The 16,979-nt window shown below is 33.6% G+C and overlaps 1 protein-coding gene and 2 long non-coding RNA genes across 5 annotated transcripts in view; 1 reads left to right on the top strand and 2 right to left on the bottom strand.

The window, feature by feature from the left end:
• Positions 1-16,979, bottom strand: part of vn (membrane-bound neuregulin protein vein) — a 56,630-nt gene that overhangs the window by 15,571 nt on the left and 24,080 nt on the right. The gene's annotated exons all lie outside the window — the stretch shown is intronic.
• LOC145734279 (uncharacterized) lies at positions 4,580-6,213 on the bottom strand. The gene is made up of 2 exons (XR_014179401.1): positions 6,124-6,213; positions 4,580-4,820 (listed from the first exon to the last, which is right to left on the bottom strand). It is a non-coding gene; the product is annotated as an uncharacterized LOC145734279 (long non-coding RNA).
• LOC145734278 (uncharacterized) lies at positions 6,340-10,751 on the top strand. The gene is made up of 3 exons (XR_014179400.1): positions 6,340-6,474; positions 6,533-6,732; positions 10,340-10,751. It is a non-coding gene; the product is annotated as an uncharacterized LOC145734278 (long non-coding RNA).

Below are 16,979 nucleotides of genomic sequence, written 5' to 3'. Positions count from 1 at the left end.
TCTTAGACTACTTTAGGAGCATTTGGAAGGTGTTTGGACAGTCTAAAGAGCTTTGAAGGTTCTGGACTGCTTTTAAGGCATTTGAAACCTTGTAGACGGTTCTAGAAACTTTTGGAAGCTGTTAAACTGCTCTAGAAGCATATGGAAGCTTTTAGACTGCCTTGAAGTTTGTTGACAGCTTATAGACTGTTCTAAAAGCTTTTGGAATCTCCTAGACTGTTTTGAAAGGATTTCGACTGCTTGAGAAGCATTTGGACAGTCTAAAGAGCTTTGAAGGTTCTGGACTGCTTTTAAGACACTTGAAACCTTGTAGACAGTTCTAGAAACTTTTGGAAGCTGTTAAACTGCTTTTAGACTGTCTTGGAATTTGAGAGCTTCTAGATAAATTGAAAAGCTTTTGAAAGCTTCTAGACTGCGTTGTAAGCTTTTGCAAGGCATTTTAGAGCTTCTATTGGCGTTTCAAGACAAGAGGTACTCTTTCTGGTGATCAGTTTTTTCAAAACAGTTTCGGGCATTCCAGCTGTCATTTCTTCATTTGTTTACTTTGATTTTGGTTAGGAATTTAGCATTGATTTCATATACAGGTGTGGTAAATCCAAAAGCGACCATAGGAAAACCGTGTAACGGACAGAGAGACGTAAGTAATTGCATGCGCGGGAGAAAGACAGAAAACGAAAAAAATATCAAGTAGGCTATATTTTTAGCGCGCTGTTGCCAAACGCCGTAAGTATTCAATACCCTCGACAAACTTACTTACGGCGTTTGGCAACAGCGCGCTAAAAATCTGGCCTACTTGATAATTTTTTCGTTTTCTCTCTCCCGCGCATGCAATTACCTACGTTTCTCTGTCCGTTACACGGTTTTCCTATGGTCGCTTCTGGATTTACCACACCTATATGAAGTGACAGTGTCATTATTTATAATGTTAGGTTAAACGGGTTAGTTCCTATTTGGAATTTTTTTGGTCAGTTTAAATTTGTAAATTAATACTTACCCAATTTGCAACAGATAATTGGTATGTTTTGTGTGCACAGTGGGACCACTGTCAAAAAAAAACAAAAAGCAAAATTTCTAGAAATCCGGACTACTCATTACACACAATATGTGAAAGCTTTACTTTAATCACAATTAAGCTGTAACATAAACAGTTATGGTATTCCATATAACTTTCCAACAAGTGCAGTAAATCAAACTTTTGCATAGAGTGCCCATTAAACTATTGACAGACATTTGAATTTACAACCTAGAGATTCCCAGGGACTATTATTTACAATGAGTTTTTACGGTCGCATTATGCATTTCACCTTATTAAATCACCCTCTAGTATAAATCACATAAGTAGAACTATCAAGACTTGTGTGAGTGAGGCAGCGATGCATTAAATACACATTTTAATTGTAAATATCGTTAAGACGTATGAAATACGGCATTTTCGTTTTAAGTATGTCGAGACTGACAATAAGGTAAGATTAGTGGTAGAACAATGGCAGTGGCTTACAATGTCTTAGGTGTTTGGTCAGTGATGCGTGGTTCCATCAACACTACCATTGTCCAAAAAAAAAAAAACTTTCTACGTCCGCTAATTCGACCAAGAAATGGTTTTATCAGTGGCGGTGCTTTTTTTGTTTTTTATAGATCATACATAACTGAAAACCCCATACACACCAACATAAGGTCAATGATAGTATAAATTGTTCCTCCACTCGTTTAATTTCCTCTTTCATTGCACAGCGGACATAAATCTCGTTGATGACCGTTTCAACTTGGGATGCCAAAACCTATTAACCGTTAATTTTCCCGAAACAGTTTGCCAAACAGCTTAACAAAAAGCACCGCATTACAAGAGCAAATTTATACAAAACACAACAACGCAATAAAGTCGGAAATCTAATATTTATTACGTTTTCGCATTACTTTTCTGGATAATGCTATAACTCTATTATGTAAGAAAGGATATCATTAAGTATATGTTTATTTAATGTTGGAATGATCTTATTACATGGTTTAAATAAAAAGATTCTGCTAGATGTGACGTAGAGGGTTTTCAACCAATTAGGTGCGAGGAGGCCTGCTTTCGTGTTGCCAGTTTGTAAACTTTTACCGATTCAAGTCTTGACAAATTAGAAACGAAAGGACGGTCTTTATTTCTATAAACCTCTCAGTGTTTTAGTTTCCAACAATAACTAGACTAAAGACATTATGTCAAATTGATATAAAATTTTTGTGTCGTGTCGTAAAAACGTGTTTATTCGGCAACATTGCACTCTGCGGACTTCACTCGTGACTTGACTTTGAGGTTATAAATTCAGCTGATCGGAAGATGCTGTCAACCATCAGACGGCCATAGCCACCGCCCTCTATATAAGAAAGCCAAGAAGGTGCATGCCAAAAATTCCAACATGGCCGAAATAGTGGTTGACAGTTTGCATTTGTTTGTATTGTGGAAATTGAGTTTTTCGATGATTAAATTAATTTTTAAGGTTTAAAGTCAAGACTTGGGATTACTTGCCAAAGTAATTTTTGTTTGCTATTATATTGTTGTTTATATGTTTATTATTCTAGTGAAAGTGTAGTTTGTGTTCATTTTATGTGTTATCACTATTGTTATTGTTCCTTCATTGTTCTATAATTTGTTGTTGGTTTTTAACTTAAATTCTATTGCCTCTACATATGCCGTCCCCTTGTTTGCCAAATTGTAAAGCAATTTGGTGAAAGACCCAAAAGTGTCAGTCTTTTACTTTCCAAAAGACCCTGCTCGAACCCAACAGTGGTTGAAAGCTTTGAACTGGAATGATTTTACTCCAACACAATACTCAGTAATATGTACAATATGCTTTCTCATTCAGTAAACTTATTGCCCCTTACATACATAGGTATGTGAGTTATATTTTGAGACCGCCTGCATTTTGAGAGCAATAAAGGTTTACTCTGAAGAAACAGGACAGCTTTTAGAAGTTCCATTGGCACATTTACATTTTAAAAGAAAGGTCTTGGTAATATATAAAACCCATTTACCAGTTTTGCTTACCTAGCTTCAGGATTTCCAAATTTTCTTTGATTGAGCAGTTTTCACATTAGTTTGTTGTACTTTCCAGGACAAAGGGTTCTAACCAAACTTGCTTTGGCTGGACTTTATTGGATATAAAAAGCCATATCTATCATATCTGGATCAGGAATAAAGTTCTTTGATTTTTCACTCACAACTTCTAATCAACTACACGAAAAAATAAAAAAAAATATTTTCTACTGCATTTGCATAGGTTTGTGTACAAAACGAAAACCGCTAACGCCGCCATTAAAAGTGACATTCTAGGCTTCTTGTACAGAGGGCGGTGGCAAAACCGTCGATTGAATTATTTACGCATTTTTTTTGTAAATAAACTACAAAATAATAAATAAAATATAATAAATAAATAATCCCTAAACGAAATTATCTCGGTGACACAGAAATAGACTACCAAATAGCTGCAACGTTACGGTTTACCATATCGACCTTATTATAAAATTAAAACCAAAAATAAGTGTTGAACAGATAATTTAATGAATAAAAAAGTCGAGTATTTTAGTACAAACCAATAGAATTTTTATTCTTACGTCGCTGGAATTTGTAGAAAAATGTAAATTGTAAAGGTAATGTGAGAAGATTTGTTTGCATTATACAGGGTTTGTCAAAATTGATGATACACTATAATAACTTATCATTATATGCTTGCTGAAGAATATACTGTTATTTGTGACTGAGAATATACTTAAATCAACACTTATGTTAACAAACCCATATAATTTAATTTACAAAAATAAAAATAGTTAACTTGTGACGTTTAATAGTTAGTCACTAATAAATTAGCGGCTTTGTAAAACAATAGAAAACGCACTTTAGCTGTTATTAGCGCCTTTTGTTTTACCGTTTTTCCACATTTTACTAGTATTCTATTGTTCTGTAGTGTAAATGGTAAAAACTTTTCATTTTAATACCTCAACATTATTATAGTTTAAGATTTTTAATAACCATTTAGTGAATAACCGTTAATTAGAACTACCTACCACAAGTTGCTAAATAAAACACCAAAGAAAATATAAAAAGGACGTTGACACTAGAATGAAAATGGGTAACATCTGATGAACTTTTCAATGTTGCGTTTAATTAGGTATTGTAGAAAAGACGTTATTTTTCTAGAAATAATAAACAATTTTTCTAAACCAGTAACTTATAAGTAGCGCATGATCTTCCTAACAACCATATGTGTTTGTTTTAAAATTATTTGGTAAAACTCTTTCATTAACCCAAATGAGTATAAAGTCTGTTTCATGCAAACCCTCTAATATTTCTAGGAAAGAGATTGTTTGATTTTTGTGTTTTTGCTCTTGAAGTAATTTAACAAGCGCAATTGTTGTATAATTAAATTTTATTATGTATTAGTTTGAGGTGTGAGTGGGATGAGTTGCGCATTTATTAGACTGATTAATTAGGATATTACTTTCGATATCCAAACCGCAAGTATTTTTACTTTTCGGCGAAAAATGAAAGTAACGTTGTTTATTTTCCGGCAAAAATCCTATTTTTCATTGATGCAAAATGTTTGCGTTACAAAAATATCATTTTATTTGGAGCATGTCACTTATATCCGGATTCAAAAATAGTATGTACCTTCCAAGTCCTTAAAATAACGTTATATTATAGTGTGGGAGTCATTGCTCTATTTATTACTGTAAATTGTGGGTTAGGATGATCGCTTTCGGCAGTTTTGCGTAAAGTGACGCAATTCCCATCACAGCAGGAACAAAACATGTGGAATTGCACCATCATCATTGTTATTACACTGTAAATTAACATATTATTAGGTAAGACAATCAATAATGAGTCTTTACATCCATATTGTAGGACCCATTTATGGCGGTCGAGAAATTGTGAACCCCGTTTTTTAGTCACCATGTATACGGCGCGGCAAGCGACTTCAGATAGGAGGTCTCAGCGAATTCGTATTTATTATGTATGTGCCAGTTTTTGCAAGGCATTACCTAAAACTACAAACTCGCTCCTGCGAATCTATAGTAGGACACGTGACCTCAATAAATCTTATCGACTCTTAATGCGCATTCTTTGAGCTTCTTAACATTTTATCTTTGAAGGAATTTCAACGAGTCAATAAATACCGGCTGGGTGATTGTCATTCAAAGTTTGGTGCATTTTTTGATCTTTTTTCAAATTATGAAAAATAAACCGGTTATGGATTGGGAGGTTTTAAATGTAATCATACAACAGTTGCGCTCAAAACTTGTAACCAGTCCAGGAACATTTCATCATATTTTATTATTAGGATCAGATACTTTCACTGCAACTATGTAACGCAAAATGTATTTTTATTCTACTCAACAGTTCATTAGTCACAAAAACACCTTCAATTAGGCACTCCCAATAAAATGTCAAAAAACACACACTTTCTTATGAATAGTGATAGAGTTTTAGCTTAAATTCAATTTTTCTAAAGGCTTTCAGTTGAAATTTCATAAAATGTCTGCATTTTGTTGTGTTATGAATTGTGGGAGCCCGAGAATAGAGACAAGCTTTAAAATTCCTAGGGTGTTAAGTCCAATACACCAAACAATTCTGATAGAATTGTCGAAAATAAGAAGGCAACAGTAGTTAACAACAATTAGTAGAGCTGATTTAACCGAGGCTAAACAAAAATATGCACAAGTTTGCTTATTTTAAGTAAATTCACAATCTGATAGCATTTCCTGTGTTTGTCCTTCCAAAAATTACATATGACGTAAAACAACGGATTTGCTGGAGTGCCTAATTAAATGTCAAAAACAGCTGATTGAAGCCGGGGAAATAGAGACAAGCCTTCCTGATTTTCCCGGCCCCCACAACACACAAATGAAATGCATTTTATGAAATATTAACCGAAAGTCTTTAGAAAATCGCTAAATTTAAATTAAAACTCTATCAGTATTTATAACAAAGTGTGGTTTAATGGCCGGCATCAGCTTTTTGACATTTCATTGGAGTGCCTAAGTTGAGGTTAGTTTGTTTACGTGGTTTATCGTTGTGTTTGTGCTTAAATAAAGTCGTATATGTAATAACGTTATTGTAAAAAAAGAAAGAAAGATGAAAATTACCTGCTTTTACCTTCCATCAGGGGGGTGAAGGAATGAAACTTCGATAGGTGATCTTCCAACATGAAAAACTTGACGGCCCGCTTATACTCTGCGCTGTCAGATTTTCTGATTGGCTAGCAACGTCGCAATTGAAGTTGAAAGGTACCAAAAATGTCAATAATTTTGACAATTGACATTGGTTTTGTGTTGTGTATGGTGTTTTGTTAATTTGTTATTGAAATATTCAAAATGAAGAAAAACCATTGTCCTTCCACTGTATTCTACAATTAGTTCATGTAGCCAGGAAAATTAACGCAAGAAAGAAAAACCAGGATTTAGGATTGTTTTTTAACCAAATAATAAGCAAGTAGGGTAAGTTTTTTTTTAGTTCAAACTTGTTGAGTTATATTATAACCAGGGCTGTTTTTAGGGCAAATCACTCAGAATTTATCTTGGATGCGAAAATTGCGTCAAAAGTTTGCACGTTCGATAACAGATGGCATTTCTTAACCTTGTGTGTTTTGCACTTTCAAAAGGGTTTTCAACAAGGCAAAACACCATAACTTACTGTGTCCAGGAACCAAAGTGAGATTTAACAAACCATTAAAGGGCTGCATTGATGGTAATAAGGTTGGTTGAATGTTTGAATAACAAGATATGATAAACCAATGCTTGTGTGTTTGTTTGCCAAAATCTTCACTCTATTCCTCACTGTAATTGTTTTCGTTTACTTTCAATTTAAGATTTGATTTGAGGTTAGGTTAGTTTTAGCAGATGTTAGACGAAATATTACTACAATAGGGAGGAATGGAAAGGAATAATCAGAAAACAAAATTAATTTTGTCGACAGTATTGGATACTTGGCGTTTGGCAACAGCGCGCTAAAAACATGGCCTACTTGATATTTTTTTTGCTTTCTATCTTTGTCCCGCGCATGCAATTATCTACGTTTCTCTCTCCGCGTCTAGATTAAGTTGTGATTTGACTGTGACAGATCTTGTGCAAAATGTCATAGTCAAATTATATAGACGTAGTGGAGGTTTTGATAAAAAGCTTCAAACTGACAAAAACATTCTATGCTATCTAGAAAATGACTTTTTTCAATCATCCCTTTGATAGACTATTAGGAAAATGTCAAGTATCAATAGGAAGTTATCAGAAAACGTATCGTGCACAAATGAGGTGGATTTTCTGCAACCGTTTTGAGTACCACCGGGTACGACCCCCCTTTAAAGGCGACATTGTCACGGTACCAGCGACGTCCTTCTTCGGCATACGGTACTTGGCTTTTCAGCATGCTGTAACATTCCATCAAGACTTTTAATATGGTCGAGCATTTTGCCGTGATCTGAATTGAATACGTATATTTATTATTGTCATCTAAAAGGTCGTTTATGAAAACAAAACACTTTGGCTACGCATCCGAAAGCGTAGAAGTGTGTTAATTCTGCGATAAGTTTTGTGTTCAATCGGCGTGTGTTTGCTAAGCTAAATCGGTAACAAATAATAGGAAAAATAAACGGAAGTCTGGAAATTCGACGCAATTTGCATAGAAAATTTTCCTCGCATCCGTGCAACTTGCATTATAAAGTAAATCTGTCTTATATCCTTGATATCAATATTTAAATGTTATGGACGGGCGGGCAGTGTTTTAGCGTTGCGATGAAATTTTGAAACCATATCGTCAATGCGGTTTATTCGTTTAAACTTAAAACTTGCAGGAACCGTCTGGAGGAACTAAATTAATTTAATTGCGAAAATCGTTACTAAAGCAGAAAATTGAATGCTGCGGTGTCCTTCTTTGCCAGGTAGGACACAAACGCAATAAATAAATAGAACGGAGGAAATGTCGCGAAAAGAGACTAGGTACGAAAATAGGTTCTTTCGGACGACTAGACACGTTTGATGTCGAATAAAACTGCTAAATGATATTAGAATGGAATACTTTATTTGAATTACGCTAGTACGGCTGTCATGGTATCATGTGTAGTACGTTATAATTTTTTCCGTCGACCACGTATTAACAGCTTTTTTAATGGACGATAACGGATAGAAAATCGTTCATTAATGAGTCCCATTAATGCACGATTTTATCATAGGCAACCAAATATACGCTCATAGTAGTTCTATCTTTTTTTAACTATTAGACAGACGGAAATAGACGTACTTTAATTACCACTAGGTTAGTTCACCATCCGCCGTTTCCGACAGAACTGTCACTGTCATTGTCAAAGGTGCCTGTGATTTCGGTTTGCCGTGTTGCGTATACAACTGACAATTTTTGAATGATTGTAACTTTTTTATTTGAACTCTTTAAGATTTCCCGAAAACATCATTAGAAAGAGGATAAAAAATACTACAAAATGAGCCAAAACTGGGCTTTCTAGCTCTTCACGTTACCGAGATATTGAATTTCAAAAAGTAGTAAAAAAAGACCCGTAATACCCCCCATTCTTTCAATTTTATGAAAAATGAAAAATTTTAAAGTGCTTTTTTTGTACTTATTTCACCTAATTAAGGTCCTTTGGTATAAATATGTCCTTTGCTGTGCATTAGAACCCTTATAAAGCAAAATAAAAAATGTCCAAAAATGCACTTTTTGCAAAAATTGCATTTTTGCTATTTTTGAATGATTGTAACTTTTTATTTGAACTTATTAAGATTTCCCGAAAACATCATTAGAAAGAGGATAAAAAATACTACAAAATGAGCCAAAACTGGGCTTTCTAGCTCTTCACGTTACCGAGATATTGAATTTCAAAAAGTAGTAAAAAAAGACCCATAATACCCCCCCATTCTTTCTATGAAAAAATGAAAATTTTAAAGTGCTTTTTTTGTACTTATTTCACCTAATTTAAGGTCCTTTGGAATAAATATGTCCTTTGCTGTGCATTAGAACCCTTATAAAGCAAAATAAAAAATGTCCAAAATGCACTTTTTGCAAAAATTGCATTTTTGCAATTTTTGAATGATTGTAACTTTTTTATTTGAACTTATTAAGATTTCCCGAAAACATCATTAGAAAGAGGATAAAAAATACTACAAAATGAGCCAAAACTGGGCTTTCTAGCTCTTCACGTTACCGAGATATTGAATTTCAAAAAGTAGTAAAAAAAGACCCGTAATACCCCCCATTCTTTCAATTTTATGAAAAATGAAAAATTTTAAAGTGCTTTTTTTGTACTTATTTCATCTAATTTAAGGTCCTTTGGAATAAATATGTCCTTTGCTGTGCATTGGAACCCTTATAAAGCAAAATAAAAATGTCCAAAAATGCACATTAATACACTCGTTGGTTAAATAACTATAAAGTGCTTTTTTTTTTACTTATTTCACTTAATTTAAGGTCCTTTGGTATAAATATGCCCTTTTGCAATTAATATTATTACGCTGTTTATGTTATTTTAGTTTAAGTTACGTTATGTTAAGTTATGTTACGTTGTTTTACTTTAGGTTACCGTTTTACGCTCTTTCTTTAATTTTCGAAAAGTTCAAACTGCTTATTGCACCTAATTTAAAGTTCTTTGATATAAATATGCTCTTTGAAACCTTTTTGGAGCAAAAAAAATTAAAACCATTGTGGTAGAAACAACAGTTTTAATTTTTAGCTAAAAAACTGGCAACAGAATATTACAAATATCCAGCGAATCTCTGTACCTTTGAGCATTTACCGAAACAGAAAAAAAAATAAAAAATCCGGTACATTCAATGGTAAATAGTGAAAACCCACATCGCGCCGATAGTTCTCATGTTATTGGAACAGATAAACGAAGACAAAAACAAAATAATGTCCGTCTAAATAAGACCATTGCCATGGAAAACAGTAGACTGCTTGGCGGTCAACATAAACTGTTGTTTGCAACGAGACCTACTATGTTGACACGTAATAGTTAGGCTTGATTTGATTTATATTAACACTCAATTTGGTTTGTCTTTAAATGGTCACACGTTGACAGTTAACGATCAATTTAAGTGGAATTCAGTCGAGATTTTCAATTTGTCTATTAACATTTTTCAGCGCACGCAAGTGATGTAATAACAATTAAGTTGCAATAATGCACCGTCAAATTTTCTAACTGTAACAAACTTGATAATTACAAAGTTTTAGGACAATTGACTTGTATTGAAAATGACGTAGTAGGCCAAACAAGTTAACACAGTAGTTGCTAGTACGGTACGGTTAAATACATACAAACCATGATCGCTATGCATCATTAATTATAGTTTTTTTTTTCAGAGTGACCGTAAGGGGGAAGCTAAAGGTACCCATCACGTGAAGTTTTCAATTTGAAATAATCGTTACTGGAGCTTCATAAATTTCAACAGTTTGAAATTATTTTATCATACAATTAGGCAATTTAATACTAAAGGTTCCCATGATGGTTCAATGCACTGTGCTTATCCAAGCCTGCAAATTCCAAGAATATTGTGCACACAACAAATTTACCGCACTATCAGAAGACATAAAGCTGAGCCATGAATGTGTATTTAGTCTGGTATTGTTTTATTATCTGGGAGATAAAAGTGGGTGGGAAATTAAGATCCCATTTCCACGGAGGCTAAATTCGTTATTAATTGGATACAGTCTTGGAAACTAATTCACTTTGTCAGTTTAATTGTTTTAATGATAATATTACTGCTTTACGGTTGTGGTTTTTTTTTGTTTCCAATTCCAGACAGATATTATAGGAGTCCAGTTTTGTCAAAAAAAACAATTAATGCTCCTAATCAGAGTAAATTGGAATACGCCACTGTCTGCCTATTTTAAGGAAAGTATCGCAGTTTCAGCGCACATAAACGAGTCCATCGTATCTAATTTGGTACTGTCAAGTTTTCATACCAACTTTGTTTACGGATTCCCACAGTCACGATATGCCGTCTCAGAGGTAAAAAGAGGTTAATTGGCAAATAGCAAAATGGCGGCGTCGATAAATAGAAGCATCGAAATCATGCGTAACGTTAATTGTATAGCAGATAAAGAAGAATTCAAAGTAGAGTAGTTGCACGTCAGGATGTACCGTTGGGAGTGGTTATTTCAATTGTTGGTAAAGTCAGTTCCAGGGCTAGTGTGGCAGTGACGTAATTATTGTCACTCTTTTTCTATTACTTGGTGAACTGAACGAGATAGAAATTTAACGTCATTAACGTATGTCGTTTTTAAGCCGTTCCGGATGCCATTGAAAATTTTTAATTTTAGATTTTTGATGATTTTTTTCAATTATTCACCTAATTTAAGGTCCTTTGGTATAAATATGCCCTTTGCTGTGCATTGGAACCCTCCTGGATTCACTAAAACATCATTAGAAAGAGGATAAAAATACTACAAAATGAGACAAAACTGGCCTCTCTAGCTCTTCATGTTACCGAGATATTGAATTTCAAAAAGTAGTAAAAAAAGACCCGTAATACCCCCCATTCTTTCAATTTTTTGAAAAATTAAAAATTTTAAAGTGCTTTTTTTGTACTTATTTCACTAATTTAAGGTCCTTAGGTATAAATATGTCCTTTGCTGTGCATTGGAACCTTCCTGAAGTAAAATAAAAAATGTCCAAAATTGCAATTTATGCAAAAAATTGCATTTTTTCAATTTTTGAATGATTGTAACTTTTTTATTTGAACTCTTTAATATTTCCCGAAAACATCATTAGAAAGGGGATAAAAAATACTACAAAATGAGCCAAAACTGGCCTCTTTAGCTCTTCACGTTACCGAGATATTAAATTTCAAAAAGTAGTAAAAAAAGACTCCTAAGAATACTTTAGTCAGATTTCATGTATCTCTTAATCCGGCCGAGTTCCTGGCAAACAAATGTTTAAAATGTTAATTTTTAGGTCTAACTCTGTTAATTTTTGAGATAATCAAAAAACCGACTGCACCAGCGTCTTTTCCGGGAAATTTTAACATAAAATGACACCGAGACGTCACTGTAACTTGACAAATAAAAAAGTTGTATTTTTTGACGGTTCCAGGCCGCCATTTTGAATTTTCTGTCAAAATGTTGACTTACACCTTATTTTAAAGGAAATTTCACGTAGTTTCAAGAATGACAGACAAAATGGCTTCCCAGGTCGCCATTTTGAATTTTCTGTTGAATTATTGAGTTGCACCTCATTTTAAAATAAATTTCACGTAGTTTCAAGAAATGACAGACAAAATAGCGTCCCAGGCCGCCATTTTTGAATTTTCTGTTGAATTATTGACTTGCACCTCATTTTAAAGGAAATTTCACGTAGTTTCAAGAAATGACTCACAAAATGGCGTTCCATGTCGCCCATTTTGAATTTTCTGTCAAAATGTTGACTTGCACCTTATTTTAAAGGAAATTTCACGTAGTTTCAAGAAATGACAGACAAAATGGCCGTCCCAGGCCGCCATTTTGAATTTTTCGGTTGAATTATTGACTTGCATTTCATTTTAAAGTGAAATTTCACGTAGTTTCAAGAAATGATCACAAAATGGCGTCTCAGAGCCGCCATTTTGATTTTTCTGTCAAAATATTGACTTGCACCTCATTTTAAAAGAAATTTCACATTCCTTGTACATTCCTGTGTAAAAATTGCACTTTTTGCAAAAATAGCATTTTTTCAATTTTTGAAATGATTGTACTTTTGTATTTGAACTCTTATAGATTTCACTAAACCATCATTAGAAAGAGGATAAAAAATACTACAAAATAAGCCAAAACTGGCCTCTCTAGCTCTTCATGTTACCGAGATATTGAATTTCAAAAAGTAGTACACACACATATACCATTCGATCTTCTATCATATGTATATTCGCACTGTATTTCATGGGCATTAAGCAGTTACTAAAAATATTAACATAACCTAACAAAAATATCCGGTGTGATCTTATAAATAATAACAGTAACGACTGAAAGTGTCCTCGACTTATTCCAAAATTTCCTGTTGCAATTGCAAAACAAGATCGTGTTGCAATCCCCATTTGTGGCGCATGTTTTCATTCACACGGTTCACATCAAAGCTTGAGATGACCAGAATGCATTAGAATGACCGATCTAAACGAGAAAAAAAATAGGTGAGTAATTCGTAGGAAAAAAATACACCGCTGGCAAGACACATGAGCGGTTTGCAAGGCTACCTAACTATTTTAGGGGGCAAGTACAATCAACTGAAAACAATGCGCAATCCTCGTTGCAGTTGAAATTGTTGCTGATTAAGCTGAACACTGCTTTTTCGCTTATTAAATAATTCCCACGCTGGCGCTGACTTATTAATCAAATAATTATCTCTCCCGTAATGTACAACTGAATTATGGCGATTGGTATCATACACGCATGGTATGTACGTACGATCTTTTTGGATTATGACGTAAATCGCTCTTAATATGGTTAATTGATACCGGACTGTTTTTCTCTTCATGGTTTCCATGAGAAACAAAGTTTCGATTGATTGACTTTAAAAGGTTCAAAGTTTAAATTTGAAAATATAAATATGTATCTCGGAAACTTCTATCAATGCCACTAAGTAATTATACTTGTAATATGTGTCATAATGAGACGGGTGCGTGGGTATATTTTCAAATTTATGTTTGTTTTGTCATATTTTCAAGTTCTCCACTATACTTCATAGAAAATTATGTTTATACTGTTTAGCATACCAAGTAATTAGATTATTGTTTCTTATGCAGTTCAGTCGTGTGAATCAACTGAAAGTTTCGAATTTCCTATAACTGACAACTTTTCCAACTATGTTTCAATTTTAGGAATTGAACATTGACGATTTTGACAAAAATGCGTAATTTTTCAGTGTAAAGTTTGATTATTATGAAGAAAATTAAAAATTTCATTATTTAAAACTTTTATAATTACTACTTAACGAAGGGGTTACATGTACTAATTATGTTTTTTAAATGAGTATAAACAATAAAAAGAGGGATTTTTTTTTTCAATTATTCATGATTGAATGAATTGTTTTTATTAGGCAGAATAGTCCGATTGCCCCAGTGTTACACGATATTCATTGAAAATTAAACTAACGTAATTGCAGAATTAATTAACGTGGTAAGTGTGTGGGAGTGGAGTCAGATTTGAGGCCACTCTAGCGGCCAAACAGGCCAACTTAGCCATCGTCCGCTCACCGTCACGTGATATGCCCCATTTATTAGCTTTCTTTTATCACCTAATATGTATATACAGAATGTTTCAAATGAGCGAGGTTATTCACGATTTTCTGGAATAGTGCACGGAAAATTAGCCCAAATTAGACATTTTTGGCCTACTATACTAACTGCAACCATGTTGGCCTTTGCTGGATCCAAGTAACCCTTTTTAACTAATTTCAACCTGAGAAACTCGAATATAAGGTTCGTTTGCTGTAACTGGCACTGTTTCGAAGATGACCTTGAAATTATATCAATTGGAAACAGTTCTCTCTAAAACCACGTGATGTCTGTCACGATTGTCAAAATTTTACTAGAAGTTGCAAGAATTACATTGTATCACAGTTTTCGAAACAAGACGATTTCTGAGATTTACCAGTTATTTTGACAATTGTCACCTTCATAGTCCTAGCTAAGAGTCTTCTGAAATCACGTGACAACTGTCCTAACGTCAAAACTCTTGTTTACAGTCTTTACTGTAAGAATTACAAGTTTGTTTTGTTTATTATTCATCTACTATAGGGAATTATAGTTAACGATTAAATACAACAAGATAACCAGTTTTTCTTCACTTAATTAAAATCATATACCTCGTATTATCATCAGCTTTTGCGTCACGTCTCACTTTCTGGATACAATTCTGATCTTACTTAATCACGAGCTGCCCACTAGTTTATCATTGTCAATGAAAGCAAATTAATAAAACTTGTCAAAGCATGTTGTGACTGGAAACGGGCGGAGCAGTCTTTCTGAAAAACTGATTTATGCTCTGTCGAAAATCGAAGACGCCTTTAAAAAGACCAACTTTCCACGTATATTTGGACGAAAAACGGCAGCAAGGACGAACGATCGTCGAAAAAAGCAATATTATAGAAGCAACCGTACAAGGTACCTCGATCGAAACTACTTTCCAGTGCACATTTGGCTTTTAAGTTCTATAAAAGAATAAGATCAAGTATATCATATATGGGACGAAATCACTGTAAATGGAAAACCGGGTAAGTCGCGGACACGGTCAGAAGTCCAGTGCGTACGTACAATACAATCGTTGTGAGACAGCATAACATATTGGAATTCCTCTTTTTAAAATATTTACCATTGAATTCGCTTTTGTTAATTAATGATTACTGTTTGATGATGACGATTTATTCACCTCTTTATGATAAACGCGAAAATTCTACTGCATTTTTTGACCATTACAAACTATTCACTGTGATATACATCAGACTAAAGTCGTTAAACTACTCAAATAATAACCAAAAAAGTTACATTTTTTTGTAACCCAGCTACTAGACATTTTTAATTATAAATTTTACGTTCATTTTTACCGATAACCACAAGTACTAATAACAATAATTACGGTTAATAAAATTGATACTGGAACACACTGTTTGCAGCGTTAACATAATGATTTATAAAAGCAGTTAGTAAGAGTGCGATAAAAGGACAAAAAAATGTACAAAAAAAGCTATAAATTAGGATAACAGACAGTCAATTCGTTTTCATAATTAAATGGATAATTCCGATAAAAATAAAAGCAGCAAGCTGAAAGCTGTTTTTTTGACCAATCACAAACTAAGATAACACTTTGCAATCTTTTACTTATCAATTACTAATGATTCAAGAAATAACCATAAACTTGCTGGCAAAGTCACGTGTACGAGAACAGTGACTCACTAAAACACCTTAATTATATTTAAGCTACTATTTTTGTAAAAAAAGCACCTTGTGAATCATACCAAAAAAAAACACTAATTACTTAAAGTTTACGATAGCTTTGACGGCAGTTATCGGTTAGTTGCTAGTGTTTCCTTACCATTAGTATTTTTTGTATGTGAAAATAACAAATTCCCCGACAAAAATATGTCAGATTTTCAACACACCGTATTTGTATGTTGAATTTGGCACCAATTTTTAAACATCCTTTATATGACAATATCTCTGAGAGGGTCTGACCGAAACATTATTTTTGCCAATTTTTATGTTTCATTCAGCGTTTTAGATACCATACTGGCTGTCTGCGGTCATAACAAATGCGCTGTTAATTTGAATATGAAACACACGAATACATCTTACTGTCCGCATCTGTGCTAGTTTAGATTCGCGATTGATTTACTGTTTCGCAATAACAAAAAGGTGAACCGTATTTATTAGTGAATGATTCCCGGACGAAATGGCCCACTTAACTCAAGTGAGATGTCAAAAGTCGGCCACTATACACACTAGTGTTGTTGAAATCAGAGGTAAATTTAAATTTAGACACTCCTATAATAAACAACAGGCGTTTGCCATGCGAAAATAGACTTTACCTGATTCAGATGCAAACAAGTCCCAAACTTTGATTCAATCATCAGATTTGTTATCATTTTACCAAATTTTTAGAGTATTTCTAGATATTAGGTACATTCGAGTAAGTAAAACCAAAATTGTAGTACTACTAGCTTGTCATTGTGAATATCTGGTAAATATACAGGGTGTCAGGATTTAGAGTGTTTTGACAGGGAAACCTCATTTCGCGCTTAGAAAGCGATGTTTTTGAGAAAAGATTAATGGCAAAAACCGTTTTTTTTAAATTTCGCCCATTTTGAAAATCCTTCACAACTTTTGTTTATTTAAAAATCGAATTTATACAAGAATTGTTCCTAGATTTGAAATTTGTACTTTCCAGCTCATAGAGTTGAGTACAGATGTCACCAGATGTTGCACAATCACTAGCATCTAGTTGACTGAAATTTATAAACAAAAAACAAAACCTC

This window comes from Ips typographus, linkage group LG9 (genome assembly GCF_016097725.1).
Source record: "Ips typographus isolate SLU linkage group LG9, UJ_Ityp_2.0, whole genome shotgun sequence".
Taxonomy (NCBI): Eukaryota; Metazoa; Arthropoda; class Insecta; order Coleoptera; family Curculionidae; genus Ips; species Ips typographus.
Note: the sequence above shows the minus strand (reverse complement) of the source record. Positions and strands in the feature narration are given on the sequence as shown.